Source organism: Monodelphis domestica, chromosome 1, assembly GCF_027887165.1.
Source record: "Monodelphis domestica isolate mMonDom1 chromosome 1, mMonDom1.pri, whole genome shotgun sequence".
Classification (NCBI taxonomy): domain Eukaryota; kingdom Metazoa; phylum Chordata; class Mammalia; order Didelphimorphia; family Didelphidae; genus Monodelphis; species Monodelphis domestica.
In genome coordinates, this window is record NC_077227.1 from 394,564,197 (window position 1) to 394,579,540 (window position 15,344).

A 15,344-nucleotide genomic window follows, 5' to 3' on the forward strand; every position below is an offset into this window, starting at 1 on the left:
GAAAAGGTGTCCCAAACATTGCCTGCCCTACAAACACCCGGTCAGCACACCGCGACTGGCGGGTCATCCCCTTTAAGCGGTCGAAATCAAAGAAAAAATACAAAGAAACTCCTACTAGGAGCATGGAACATCAGGACATTACTTGACAGAGAGAATACCCCAAGACCTGAGAGAAGAACAGCTCTAATCGGTAAAGAACTGGCGCGATATAACATCGACATCGCAGCCTTAAGCAAAACACGCTTACCAGAAGAGGGATCACTCAGCAAACCCACCACTGGATACACCTTCTTCTGGAAAGGTAGAGCCACAAGTTAAGATAGAATCCACGGTGTTGGCCTGGCCATCAAGACCAGTTTGCTCAAACAGCTGCCAGACTTGCCTGTGGGCATCAGCGAGAGGCTCATGAAGATCCGTTTGCCTCTCAGCAAAGACCGGTATGCCACAATCATCAGTGCATATGCCCCAACACTGACCAGCACAGAGGAGACCATCGAGCAGTTCTACTCTGACCGGAGCGCCATCCTGCACTCAGTGCCCACAAATGACAAGCTGATACTACTGGGAGACTTCAACGCCCGCGTTGGCCAGGACCATGAAAGATGGAAAGGAGTGCTCGGCAAACACGGCGTGGGCAAAATTAACAACAATGGCCTACTGCTACTCAGCAAATGCTCAGAGTTCGAACTCACCATCACGAACACTGTGTTCAGAATGGCGAACAAATATAAAACAACGTGGATGCACCCAAGATCAAAACAGTGACATCTTATTGACTACATCATTGTATGCTGGCGAGACATCCAGAATGTAAAGATCACCAGAGCCATGAGAGGAGCTGAACGCTGGACAGACCACCTATTGGTTAGAGCGACTCTTCAAATGTGCATTGCGCCTCTCCATCCAAAATGCGCCCAGATAGTTCACGCATTACAACGTGAGTCATCTTAGAGATCCATCTTATTTGCAAACATTCCAGTCCTGCCTGGACAACAAGCTGTCTGACAAGGGACCACTCACTGGAAGCTAAACCGAGAAATGGAACCAGTTCAGAGACGCAGTGAAGGAAACATCAAAGGCAGTCCTAGGCCCAAAACAACGCAACCACCAGGACTGGTTTGACAAGAACAACACTGCTATTGAAGACCTATTGAGCAAGAAGAACAAAGCCTTTATGGAGTGGCAAAATAACCCAAACTCTGCTCCTAAAAAGGACAGATTCAAGTCTCTCCAAGCCACGGCGCAGCGTGAGATCAGGAAGATGCAAGATCGATGGTGGGAAAAAAAGGCAGAAGAAATCCAGCAGTTTGCTGATATGAAAAACTACAAACAATTTTTCAGTGCCCTCAAGACTGTCTATGGACCATTAAAACCCACCACCACTCCCTTGCTATCCTCTGACGGTGACACTCTCATAAAAGATAAAAAAGGCATCAGCAACAGGTGGAAAGAACACTTCAGTCAGCTTCTCAACCGACCCTCTTCAGTCGACCAAAGCGCCCTTGACCAGATCCCCCAAAACCACTCCATTGAACAACTTGACGTCCCTCCTTCAATAGAGGAAGTCCAAAAAGCCATTAAACAAATGAGTGCAGGCAAGGCACCCGGTAAAGACGGGATCCCAACCGAAGTGTACAAGGCCTTAAATGGAATTCCAGGCATTCCACAAAGTGCTGACCAGCATATGGGAAGAGGAAGACATGCCGCCAGAACTCAGAGATGCCTCCATGGTAGCCCTATACAAGAACAAAGGCTCACGAGCAGCCTGTGACAACTACAGAGGCATCTCACTACTCTCCACTGCCGGAAAGATCCTCACCCGTGTTATACTCAACAGACTCCTATCATCTGTTTCAGAGCAGAACCTGCCTGAATCACAATGTGGCTTCCAACCAGATTGCAGCACCATCGACATGGTCTTCACAGTGAGGCAAATGCAGGAAAAATGCCTTGAGCAGAACCTGAGTCTCTACATTGTCTTCATAGACCTGACAAAAGCGTTCGACACAGTGAACAGGAACGCATTGTGGGTGATCCTCAGCAAGTTCGGTTGCCCAGCAAAATTCATCAAACTGATCCAGCTCTTTCATGTCGACATGACAGGGGAATTCCTATCTGGTGGAGAGACTTCCGATCGCTTCAACATCTCCAATAGCGTGAAACAAGGCTGTGTCCTCGCTCCGGTACTATTCAACCTATTTTTCACCCAAGTATTACGACATGCTGTGATGGATCTAGACCTGGGCGTCTACATCAAATACAGACTGGATGGCTCACTATTCGACCTTCGCCGCCTGACTGCAAAAACAAAGACAACAGAGAGACTCATCCTGGAAGCTCTCTTCCCAGATGACTGTGCTCTCATGGCCCACCAAGAAAATCATCTCCAAACCATTGTGGACAGGTTCTCCACCGCAACAAAACTGTTTGGCCTGACTATCAGCCTCAGCAAAACAGAGGTGCTGTTCCAACCTGCACCAGGGAGGCCAACGAACCAGCCATGCATTACAATCGACAGCACGCAGCTTTCTAACGTCAACACTTTCAAGTACCTGGGCAGCACCATCGCCAACGATGGGTCCCTAGACCACGAGATTAATGCCAGGATCCAAAAGGCCAGCCAGGTACTCAGGCGGCTGCGCTCCAAAGTCCTCCAACACAGAGGTGTAAGCACTGCGACGAAGCTCAAAGTGTACAACGCAGTGGTCCTCAGCTCGCTCCTGTACGGTTGTGAGACATGGACACTGTACCGGAAGCACATGAAACAGCTGGAGCAATTCCACCAATGCTCTTTCCGGTCAATCATGAGGATCTGATGGCAGGACCGAATCACCAATCAGGAAGTCCTCGACAGAGCCAACTCCACCAGCATCGAAGTCATGGTCCTCAAAACCCAGCTACGATGGTCTGGACATGTCATCAGCATGGACCCACAGCGAATACCAAGACAGGTATTCTATGGCGAACTGTCAGCTGGACTCAGGAAACAAGGCCGACCAAAGAAAAGATTCAAGGATCAGCTAAAGTCCAACTTGAAGTGGGCTGGCATTACACCAAAGCAACTAGAACTCGCTGCCTCTGACAGAAGCAGCTGGCGAACCCACATTAACCATGCCGCCGCCACCTTTGAAGATGAGCGACGTCGACGTCTTGCCGCTGCGCGTGAATGCCGACACCAGGCCACAACTGCACCTCCCGTAACAACTGGTGTCCCATGCCCCATGTGCCACAAACTGTGCGCCTCAGCCTTTGGACTCCAAAGCCACATGAGGGTACATCAATAGATGATAATGCACAAAGACAATTGTCATTCTCGATCACTGAGAGACTACCACTGTATATATACATATATACATACTTATTTTCTGCATCCATTTCACCCCAGTAAAATGTAAGTTGCTTGAGGGCAGGGGCTTTTTTCTTTTTCTCTTTGCATTTCCAGTGCCTAACACAATGCCTTGCATATCATTGTTCAACTCTTCAGTCATGTCTGACTCTGAGATCTCATGGACACTGAAGTTACTGGAGTTATTTGCCATTTCCTTCCCTAAGTTGTTCTCATTTTACAGATGAGGAACTGAGGCAAATAGGGGTTAAGTGACTTGCCCAGGATCTCACAGCTAGTAAGCATCCGAGGCTGAATTTGAACTCAGATCTGCCTTACTCTGGACTCTGGGCTCTATCCACTGTACCATGTAGATACTCCTTCACACATAGTAGGCAATTAATAAATATTTGTTGAATTAAATTGGATTGGATTTATTCTATCAATCCAACCTAATTTATGGGCAAGTTCCTTCCCTTCCCTGGGCCTCAAATTCTATCTCTATAAAATGAGGAGCTTGATCACTAATAGTCCCCAAAGCTCTATTACCCTGTGTTGTGGGAATGGAGATAAAATTGGATCTCATTGTTTAAAAAAGCTTCCTGAATCTACTTGGATCACATATGTGTGTAATGGGCAATGGTGTGTTGGTAAATGTTTAACTATGTCTCCGGGGAAAAAAACCTGTACACACCAATTAAGTTTAATCTATATTATTATCAGTCCCATAAATCTAGGCAATCAACAAAACAATAACTCAAGCCCAGATCTGTAGTTTATTGATTTCTGATGTATAAAGGCTGACACTGAAAATTTGACAATATGCTTTCCCAGAGTCAGAGCTGGTTCCAGTACAATCCTGGTAATAAAGAGTCTGGGAAATGTGCAATGGTGTTTTTTCACATTCAGAAAGCTAGGGAGTTTCCAAAGAGAATCATGACAACAGGGAGTGGAAATGCCTTCATGAGCCTGGCACAGGGGGCAGCTAGGATCCAGCTCAATGGAACAATCAATGGATTGAGAGCCAGGCTCAAAGACCAGAGATCCTGGGTTCAAACTTGGCCTCAGGCACTTCCTAGCTGAGTGATCCTGGGTAAGTCACTTAACCCCATTGCCTAACCCTTACTGTTCTTCTGTCTTGAAACCAATACACAATATTGATTCTTGGAAGATAAGAGTTTGTTTTGTTTTGTTTTGTTTTGTTTTAAAAAAGAAATGGAGCATTCATAGAAATTCTGAAACTGGTCAGGTACCCAGATGTTAAAGAGGAGGCTTTCTGATTGGCAGTTAGGTGGCAAAGGGGATAAAGGACTGGATTGCCCCAAATATTTCCTAAAAGCACAATTATGGGAAAGTCACATTATCTGTTAGCCTCTGATTCCTTATCTATAAAATGGGGATAGTAAGAGCACTTAACTTACTGTGTTGTGAGATTCAAATGAAATCATATATATGAAGCCTTTTGCAGTTCTTAAAATACTATATAGGGAATGACTGAACAAGTTGTGTTATATGATAGTGATTGAATACTATTGTGCTATAAGAAATGACAAGCAAGATGATTTTAGAAAAATCTGGAAAGACTTACGTAAACTGATACAAAGTGAGGTGAGCAGAACCAGAAGACTATTGTACATAGTGACAGCAATATTTTTTGATGAATGACTGTGAATAACAGTTATTCTCGATAATAGTGATCCAAGAGACTCAGGATGAAATAACTTCTGCCCTCCCAGAAAGAACTGGAGTCTGAATGCAGACAGAAACATACTATATTTCATTTTCTTCATCTTTTTTTTTTACATTTGAGAACTCTTCCACAAAATAGCTAATATGGAAAAATCTTTTACATGATTACACATGTAAGATCTATATTAAGTTGCTTGCTGTCTTTAGGAGGGAGGAGGGCATGGAAGGAATGAGGGAGGGATGGTTAGAAGACAGGAAAGAAGTTGGCACTCAAAGCTTTAAAAAATGAATGTTAAAAAACTGGCTTTACATGTAATAGAAGGAAGTGAAATATTATTAATTTTTTAAAATAAATAAAATGCTATGTAAATGTTAGCGATTATTTGCTGTAGAGGCTTTCAAAAAGATCTGTCACTTTCTCCTTCCAAGACTCATTTAATGAGTTCTGCATTCATGCACCTAGTAAGAGATAATGCTAGAAGATGAGTGATCATGGGGACTTCTCTGAGGGCAGGTCACTTCAGGAAATTAGCTTTGGTCCTATTTGTTCTTTTTTCCTTTTACACAACAGAGATTGGAGCCTTTGACCTCCAGGGTTCAAAAGATCAGGAAGACCCTTCAGCATCTTGGCATTCCAGAATCTGGATTTCAGAGATGTTATAATTGAAGGACCAGCCCTGGAACCTATTTTTTCCTGACCCCCTTGCCCCTAGAGCCCCTGCAGTCAAGTTAATGAAGATGCAGTTACCATACCCTAGAATGTGCTAGGAACTGATAAGGACCCCTAACCCAGGGGTTCCTGTCACACACACACCCCTTTCCAGGAACTGATAACGACCCTTAACCCTAAGGACCTAACCCGTACCCAATATTATCCTCTTCTGCAACTCAAACCTACCCTATATAATCCTTCTCTCCCCTTAGTTCAGGGTTCCATCTGCCTTGGAGGCAGTGAGACCCAAGCTCGAGCTTGTAATAAAGCAGTACCTCTTGCTTTTACATTATCCGGTGTGCCTCCTAATTTGGGAAACCAGAACTGGGTTGAACATAATAAATTTTGGAAGGGGGGAAGGAAGGTTATATACAAAGGGTAAAATAACATATAAATAAATTTAATTTATTAACAGAGAAGGGGAAGATGTTGGGAAAGGAATGAGGGGAAGGGTAGCATCTGACTTTTTACCCACTATATTTGATTATCTAAGCTTACACTTTAACTATCTTAACTAAGGACTATTAAGAATAAATCCCACAGTAAACCCAGAATCTCACACACAGGTATGTATCACGAATCCAAGCTGTGGTGTCCTCTAATGGTCCCAGCAAGGTAGAGGTCTTTCCCCCAGTCAATGTCTACCAGGAGGACTGGAGATTTTCCTCTCACCCTCAGCCAGTTGATCCTCAAAGGCCAGTTACTTGCTAGATGGTTTGTTCAAGGAGTCTCAGCTACACACCTTCCTTCTTCACCTTCAACTCCAAACTCAGACAGTTGGAAACTGCTCCTTGGAGCTCTGACACTAAACCAAATGGCTTTTTCCAGTCTTGGAGTGAGTGGCAAGGAATTAGGAAACTTGTATTCTGGTCCTTCCCCTGGACTTTTTGCATGATCTTTAGTGAAGTCACTTCTCTTGGGGCTTCAGTTTCCTCATCTTTAAAATAAAAAATTTAGGGGGCAGCTGGGTAGAGAGCCCAGCCTAGAGACAGAAGGTCCTGGGTTCAAATTTGACTTCAGACACTTCCTAGCTGTGTGATCCTGGGCAAATTACTTAACCCCCATTGCCTAGCCCTTACTGCTCTTCTGCCTGGGAACCAATACACAGTATTGATTCTAAGATGGAAAGTAAGGGTTTAAAATAAAGAGTTTAGGGGCAGTTAGGTGGCACAGTAGATAGAGAGCCAAGCCTGGGGTCAGCAGGTCCTAGGTTCAAATATGACTTCAAATATTTCCTAGCTGTGTGACCCTGGCAAGTCACTTAACCCTAATTGTCTAACTCTTACTGTTCTTCAATATTAAAATTGATGTTGAGATAGAAGGTAAGGGTTTAAAATAAAATGAAATGAAATAAGGAGTTTAGATCAAATCAGTGGCCCCCAGTTTGTGGGCAAAAATCTCCTTTGGAGCCTCAGAGTTATTCTTAGAGGTCTGTAAATCCATAAAAGAATAAACATGCCTACTCAAATCTGAATAAATAATATGACATATATTATAAAGTAATTTTGTCAATGTATGCAGATGCTATTGCAATGAATGAAATACAGATTAATTTAAAATCACTACTAAATTGTTATCACATATTTTCTGAATCTGGGGCAGAAATGTTGTGACATTCAACAGGAGTCCTCAAGCTAATAAAAGATTTTGAGTCGCTAAACTAGATGCTCTACAAAATAGTATCATCTATGAAAATAACTTGAGTATCTATCATGCAAGGCTTTTATGAAGCTCAAACGAGACGGTATATAAATATCCAAAACACTCCATTAGATTCAAATCACTATTTGTCTTGTTGCTCTGGTTGTGGTTATTGTTAGAGCTGTAACTAGGGGGAGGGGATCTATATTTTGAGGGCACTGACATTCATGTATTCATTCAGCTGTTAAGAATAACCAAGCTTAGCACCTCAGTAGTAAGAGTAATTAATTGCAGTGGAAAGCTGAAAGAAATGGAAACAAAAACAGGTTCCTGTTGATTGACTAAAGAAATTGTGGTACCTGAATACAATGAATTTATCATGCCCTAGGAAATTCAGAATTTGATAACTATAGCTCAACATGGGAAAACTTACATGAATTGATGCAAAATGAAGTAAGCAGAACCAGGAAAAAACAATATATACAACTACAATCCTAGAAACAGAAAGAATAACATAAAAAGAGACTGAATACTGTGTAATTGTAACGATAAGCTTTGGCCCTTAAGGAGAGTTGAGAAAATGTATTTTCCTCCCCTTCTCTGAAGAAGTGGAAGACAATGGGTGTCACAGACAGATCTACTAGTTGATCTGTCGTTTGGTTTTGTCAAATTATTTTTTCTCTTTTGTTGTTATTCTGTCATGGTCTGTTGGGTAGGAGAGGGAGAAAGATATTAAAAAATGCAAGGCTAATGTGGAAAAATGTTTTGCATGACTTCATATATATAATGTGTACTCTATTTTTTGCCTTCTCAATGGATGGGGGATGGGTAAGAAGAGGGAGAGAATTTGGAAATGAAAATAAAAATGAAAGTTTTTTAAATGAAAGAAACAAAACAATGAAAAATTCAATAAAAATAAAATTAAAATATGTAAATAAATAAAAATAAAATGGGAAGCTGTTAGATGGTGTCTTTTTCCCTCCAGCAACCATATGCCAAGTGAGTAGCTCCCTCATGCTTTCTCCTCCAGCAGCTTTCATTAGCTTCATAGTTTCCTGGACTTTCTCCCTGTCTCTTCCCAAAGTTCTCCTCCTTTTCCCCTGCTCCTACCTTCTTCAACTGACTTTGTCTTAAACAGTTCATTTAACACAACATTTATGCTGCTTGACTTGGACAAGTTAGTGGTACTTGCCCCCCCCCCCAAATCACTACTTATACTTGTAATATTTGAAATTACTTTTACAGACTGATTATATTAATTATTGGTTGCCAAGGATTTCACTTATGAAAATCCTAATGAAACACTCAAGTCAGAATGGAGTTTTATGGTAATTTAATTACAACAGGAGTAAGAAATTATTAGAGGAAGACAAAGAGGGAGAGAAGGAAGAGGTTAACTCAACCTCCTGGCAGAGCCAGAGGGAGTTTTAGACCTTGGAGGGCCAAGGCAAGGAAGGGAGTCAGTCCTTTCACTCACATGACCAATTTGAAGGAAAGCTGTTTATGGGCCTCCTCCCACATGGAGCTCCAGGATCGAACTGGTGTCTAGCCCTGTCCACAGGAAGTGAGCAAACTCCAGAGGCTGTTCTCTGCCTCACTTCCTGTGCCTCACACGTGCCAATGGTGGCTCAAGCTTGGCTTAGGACAGCCCAGGGGGGCAGTTAGTTGTTTTTGATTTGTCATTGGCTAGCACATGCCCGTGTAGTGTGGGTGTGCACATTCTTGGGTGCTAGACCAAACAAGATGGAGGAAATTTAAAAATCACATACTTCTGACAGTGAATATTACACAAAGAGTGACCACATAGAGTTGGGTTCACCTACCAGCTTCATGAGGATGGCCATGCTTATTGACCTCTTGCTGAAGCCTGTATATTGTACTGTGCTGAGACCATAGCCACTCTCTACCCCCACAACTGAGGTCTGTGTCAAAGAGGACTGGCCACTCAATGACAAATAGTCATTTTAAAATTGAGTTTTATTTTCAGTTCTGAATTCTCTCTCTCCTACTTCTCTCTTTCCCCACTCATTGAGAAAGGAAGAAAAATTAAATCTTTTAAAATATGTATAAATAAGCAAAACAAATCAGTCTATTAGTCATGTCCAAAAAAAGTTATGCTTCAATCTGTACCCCGACTGTCTGCCCTTTGATCCAGCCATAGCACTGCTGGGTTTGTACCCCAAAGAGATAATAAGGAAAAAGACTTGTACAAGAATATTCATAGCTGTGCTCTTTGTGGTGGCCAAAAATTGGAAAATGAGGGGATGCCCTTCGATTGGGGAATGGCTGAACAAATTGTGGTATATGTTGGTGATGGAATACTATTGTGCTAAAAGGAATAATAAAGTGGAGGAATTCTATGGAGACTGGAACAACCTCCAGGAAGTGATGCAGAGTGAAAGGAGCAGAACCAGGAAAACATTGTACACAGAGACTGATACATTGTGTTACAATCAAAGGTGATGGACTTCTCCATTAGTGTCAATGCAATGTCCCTGAACATATCTGCAGGGATCTAAAAAACACTATCCACAAGCAGAGGATAAACTGTGGGAGTAAAAACACCGATGAAAAGCAATTGCTTGACTACAGGGGCTGAGCGGAAATGACTGAGGAGAGACTAAATGAACACTCTAGTGCAAATACCAACAACATGGAAATGGGTTCGAACCAAGAACACACGTGAAACCCAGTGGAATTGTGCGCTGGCTATGGGAGAAGTGGTGGGAGGGGGGCAGGGGGAGGAAAAGATAATGATCATTGTTTCCAATGAATAATGTTTGTAAATAACCAAATAAAATAATGTTTAAAAAGTAAAAAAAAAATCTGTACCCTGAGTCTATCTACCCTCTCTGTCTGGAGGTGTAGGGCATTTTTTTTTTCATGAATCCTATGGAAACATGGTTGGTTCCATTGTATTGATCTGCATTCCTAACTCTTTCAAAGTTATTTGGCTCAAAGGTATTGTTAGTGTATAAATTATTCTCATTCATCTCACTTCACTTTGCATTAATTCATACTAGTGTTCCCACATTCTTCTAAAACTAAGGAATGGGCTTTGTGGATCCGCCATCAGTTGACTACAAGAGGATTGAGGATAAAGGCTCCATCACTTTTGAAGGTAGTGGGGCAGCTCTTTGGGACTCTCCTAGCACACCATCTCCCTTGGACCTCCAGCAAGGAATGGAGAAGGGAAGATTTCTCTCTCTTCTACTACCGATGGCAGTGGTGACCTACCATATGTAAGTATATGGCAAAGGTGATCAGCTTAGGCAGGTAATTCTGAGACCAAACCAAACCTTAACTCCATGACTGCCTTCTGTCTTTGTGTTTCTTCCCTGAGCACAGAACTTCAATCAGCAACTGGTGATTCTGAGAAATGGGCATTTCCAACTTTGGCAGCTACCTCAGGAGTGTCAGGGTTTATAAGAAAACTTATCTTATCAAACTATATCTTTTATAATCTCATTCTTAAAGGTTGCTGGGCTCCCATTGGTGTTGACAGCCTGGGAGAGGTTGATGTGATAGCATGCTTCTTGGAGGAAGAGAATACTATCACCAAGAGGAACTGTAATCTGGAGCTAGAAGTGTTGTGGGGGTGAAGAGGTGCACCCCTGGAGTTCAGGAAGAATATCTTTTGCAGGAATGCAAGACTCCAAAACTTAGCTTAAAATGAAAAAGAGAAATTTATTAATTTAGAGAGTAATGTTGAGAATGTCCTGGAGAATGGTACAGGTGGAACAGCAAGATGGAAGGCTGCTCCTTGGGAGGATAGTATGAATGGAAAGGCTATAACCCTGGGAGGAAGGACAGCATGGATGGAAAAGCTGTCCCCCAGACGACATCAGTTCTGGGGATTTTATACTCTTTACAACATGCTATGTCATGGTGTGGACATGACTCTAGAATAGCAAACCCTCAGGCATTCGGCCAGGGGTTTGGTCATCTGACTAGGGTCAGCCTGGAGACATAGGGAATGACCCTCATAAAAGATTCCTTAGTTTTAGGGAACAGACAGATGTCTGAGATACAGCCTGAAAGAATTGAGGTGTGGCCTGGAGGTGCATCTCTCTGTCCATCTTAAATCTAAAGGAGGACAATCATCTCAGGATCCTACAGGGGCCACTGGATGTTTTAGGCTAAGAGTCATGAGGATGTAAGAGAGCAGAGGAATTGTCCTGATAATATAGTTTGCCTGAGCTTCTAGGGGTACAATGCCCATGTCAGAAGGATTAAGAAAATCGAAGTCATGCTTTGGTTGGTCAGAACATCTGGATCTTCTGAATTGCTCTGACAGTGAAGGCCTGAGGTGAAAGTGAAATAGATGTTCAGCAACTCCACAAAGTACCTTTCTTAACCTTTCAGGAGAGTATAATGTTAGTGATAGGTTTTCTGTTCTATGTATTTGTTAACATGTGCTTATGAGTCTTTTGTGCTTTAAGTATTTGTTTTCAGACAGAGATAATAAATAATTGTCCCATACTAGTTATCAATTTTATATATTGGAAGGAAGGAAGGAAATAATATTTATCAAGTACCTATTATGTGCCAGGTATTAGACAAAGGAGTTTATAAATATTATCTCATTTGATCCTCACAACAACCCTGGGAAATAGTTGCTATTATTATCTCTATTTTACAGTTGGAGAAACTGAGTCAAAGAGAGGTTAAATAATTTTTCTAAGGTCACATGGCTAGTATCTGAGGCTACATTTGAACTCAGATAATTGGATGTCTCATACATTGGTTATCTCCTCCAGAAGGGAGCCATTAAGCCTTTTTTGAGAGACTCTAGAGGTGAGATATAACTAAGCTTTGTTTAAATTAAGATATTTTTTACCTCATTCAGTAACTCTTTTTGCTTATGGCAATCTGGTAATCAATCCTACTGCAGGGATCTTCTCCCCTCAAGGTTATGGGGTTTAAGAAATGGGCCATAGACCTTCGTGTCTGCTTTTGTTCTTTTTTATTTGAAGAGGAGGGCATGAAACCTTTATGACCTTGTGAGTTGGAAAGGTCTAGAAGGCACATTAGCATCCCAGTATTCTAGAGTGACCCATAGTTCCAGGCAGGGTTTTACAATTAGCCCAACATCAATCTTCTGAAGTGCACAGGGTGACCTTCTGGACCCAAGAAAGGAAAAGCTGAAATGGAGGAGAGGAGTCATCCAGCAGGCATACAGCATCTGAACATGAACTTGGGGGGAACAAATGCTACTTAGGAACTGAGCTATTGAGCCTACTATCCCCCAGAAACTAAGCTAGTATGGGAGAAGAGCAGAAATGCTTATATGTTTGTTTTTTGTGTCTCTTTGAAGTAAATACCCTTGAGACTTTAGCCAGAATTTTGGGGAGAGGGCAATTAAACAGAATGTAAGAAAACCCAAATTCCACTCTTTGGAGTCAAGATCCCTCATGATTGAATCCAGTTATTGTGAGTCCAGAGCTACAGTGGGAAAGGGAACCTCCCACCACATGGTCACATTACCATCGCTAATAGGAACAGTTCCCAAGAATTTATGATGTAAAATGCTATCCATTTCCAGATTGAGAAATGATGAACTCAGAGTGCAGTCTGAAGTATTATTTTTTCCTTTTATTATTTTTCTTGTTTGTTTTTAAGATGGCTAATGTGGAAATATGTTTCACGTGACTATATGTAAAATGGGTATCATTTCTTGACATATCAATGAGTTCAGGAGGAGGTAGAAGGAAGGAGAGAATGTAGAATTAAAAAAGAAAATAAATTTTTTAAAATCTGTGGTAGGAAAAAAAAATCTCAACCTGTCCTTCTAAGCAGTTTAAGCTAGTTTTTTGTTGTTTGTTTTTAAAAGATTATTGAAGCATTCCTCCAGACCGACTCTGGAAATTAAGGGTTGGGACCACTGATTTCCATTCTTCATCACTTGAGTACAAAGCAACCCAGGAGAGGTAAGGTGAGGTTGGTTCTCAGATGCTTGAAGACCAGAGCTTCTCTGAGCTGAATCAGCCCAGGGTGAGCTCAGGATCTATCGAATATCCTTCTGCTAAGTAAATCTCCTTTTTAAATTGGTGAATGTCCTACAAGGTCTCATTCTATTCCACTATGAAACCTCAACTACCAGGGAAAGCCGAATCAACTCAGAACAACATCCAGCCAATCATTCCTTAAGCATTTATTAAATACGTACTTTGTGGTAGGCATAACCTAGATGCTAGGGGGAGGAAGATAAAAATAAAGCCATCCCTGCCCTCAAGGAGCTGACATTCTATTGGTGGAGACAGTTTATACTCATATTAAGTATATCTAAGATAACACAAAGTAATTTTCAAGGGGAAGCAATAGCAGTTGAGGTGAACAGGAAACATTTGATGTTGAATTTGATTGGGTGGGTGATTATTTGGTTGTTGTCCTTTGTACTCGAGGAGGAACAAAATGACATCATGGTGATGAATTTTGACTCAGGCATAAATGTTGAAGTTGAGTTTGAAAGGAAAGCACCAAGAACAAAAAAGCCAGAGGCAGAAAATGGAATGAATATGTGAGGGAAATTCAGGCCAGTTCAGCTGGGCCACTGGGTCCACTTATATATAATAAGGCTGGTCAACTAGGTTGTAGTCAGTTTGCCAGACAAAGGCCTTTTTGTTTGATCCCAGAGATACAAGAAGTCTCTGGAATCTATTGATCAAGGAAGTGGAATGGACAGACCTTTACTTTAAGAATATCACTTTGGCAGCTGGGGAGAAGATGGATTAAAGAGGGAAAGCAGGAAGAACAATTAAGAACCCATTGTGGTAGGTAGTTTAGTGGAGATCCTGACTTCAAATCTGGCCTCAGATACTTCCTAGCTCTGTGACCCATTTAACTTGGATTGCCTCGCTCATACTGCTCTTTTGCCTTACAATCAATACATAATATTGATTCTAAGATGGAAGGTCAGGGTTAAAAAAAAAAAAAGCTCATTGCAAGAGCCTAGACTAAAGTTAATGAGGACTTTTAAGGTGGTGCCTCGGCAAGTAAAGAAAGGATAGACTTGAGAATAGGGAGATAGAATTGACAAGACTAGGCAACTGTTCATTCATGATTCTGAGGGTGAACCCAGGTGCCTGGAAGGATGATGATGTCCCTTAGAGAAACAGGAGAGTTCAGAAAACAGAAAAGCTGGGGGTGGGGGGTGGAACAAGTTCTATTCTGGAGATGTTAAGTATGAGATGACTATGGGATGTACTAGTACTACTAACAATATTTATTATTTGCTAAACGATACTTATTATTCTTTTTAAGGTCCCTTCCAGGTATAACATGCCAGGTTAAGAGAGGTAGACCAGCAAATACGGAACCTACTGGCCATTTGCCTCAGGGCCAAAGGATTCATTTGGTATGCCTAGAAGGCTCTATATCAAGGCTCCTTCCACTCACTGTGGTAGGAAACAGGCTCCCCAAAGCCTGGACTATTCCTACTTCCCTGGCATAAAGGGGGCCCTGGAGCAAACATTAGATGGAAACTGAGCTCCAGCTCAAGGCAGTTGGATCCCAGCCTCATCAGGACCAAGCCACAGCAGAGTAATGTTTTGAATTATCAAGTCACTCCAAAGACACAGAAGGCAAGGAGACCCCCACATGGCAGGCTCCAGGGAGACTCCTGCTGTGGCTGAAATTGGTTTGCAAGGAATTCCTCTAGCCTTGACATTCAACTTGATCTGGTTTTTAGCACCTTAACCTCTGGCTTCTGGCCTAATGGAAATCAGATGGCTCGGTAGCCTCTGGCTAGACAAGGCTCCATCCTCAGGTCTAGCGAGCCCCTTGCTGAGCATGCGGAGCCTCCAGGGGCAAGGAGCCAGGCAAAGGGGCCAGTAAGCAGGGAAAGGGGGCCCCTCACCCCTCTGAACAGCTGGGTGGCCTCACATCTTGAGGTCATCAACAACTAGCCGCTGCATAAAAGACTGCAGGGAGCCAGAATCAAGCTGTGGAGTCCTTGAGCTAAGGGGTAGGCTTCTG

At 42.3% G+C, this 15,344-nt stretch overlaps 1 protein-coding gene across 1 annotated transcript in view; it reads left to right on the top strand.

The window, feature by feature from the left end:
• Window positions 1–15,305: 15,305 nt before the first annotated feature.
• The window catches only part of ASIP (agouti signaling protein), an 84,790-nt gene continuing 84,751 nt past the window's right edge, over window positions 15,306–15,344 (top strand). The window contains exon 1 of the mRNA XM_016428616.2: window positions 15,306–15,344. This exon is cut by the window's right edge and continues 29 nt beyond it. The gene's annotated coding sequence lies outside the window, so the exon portion shown is untranslated.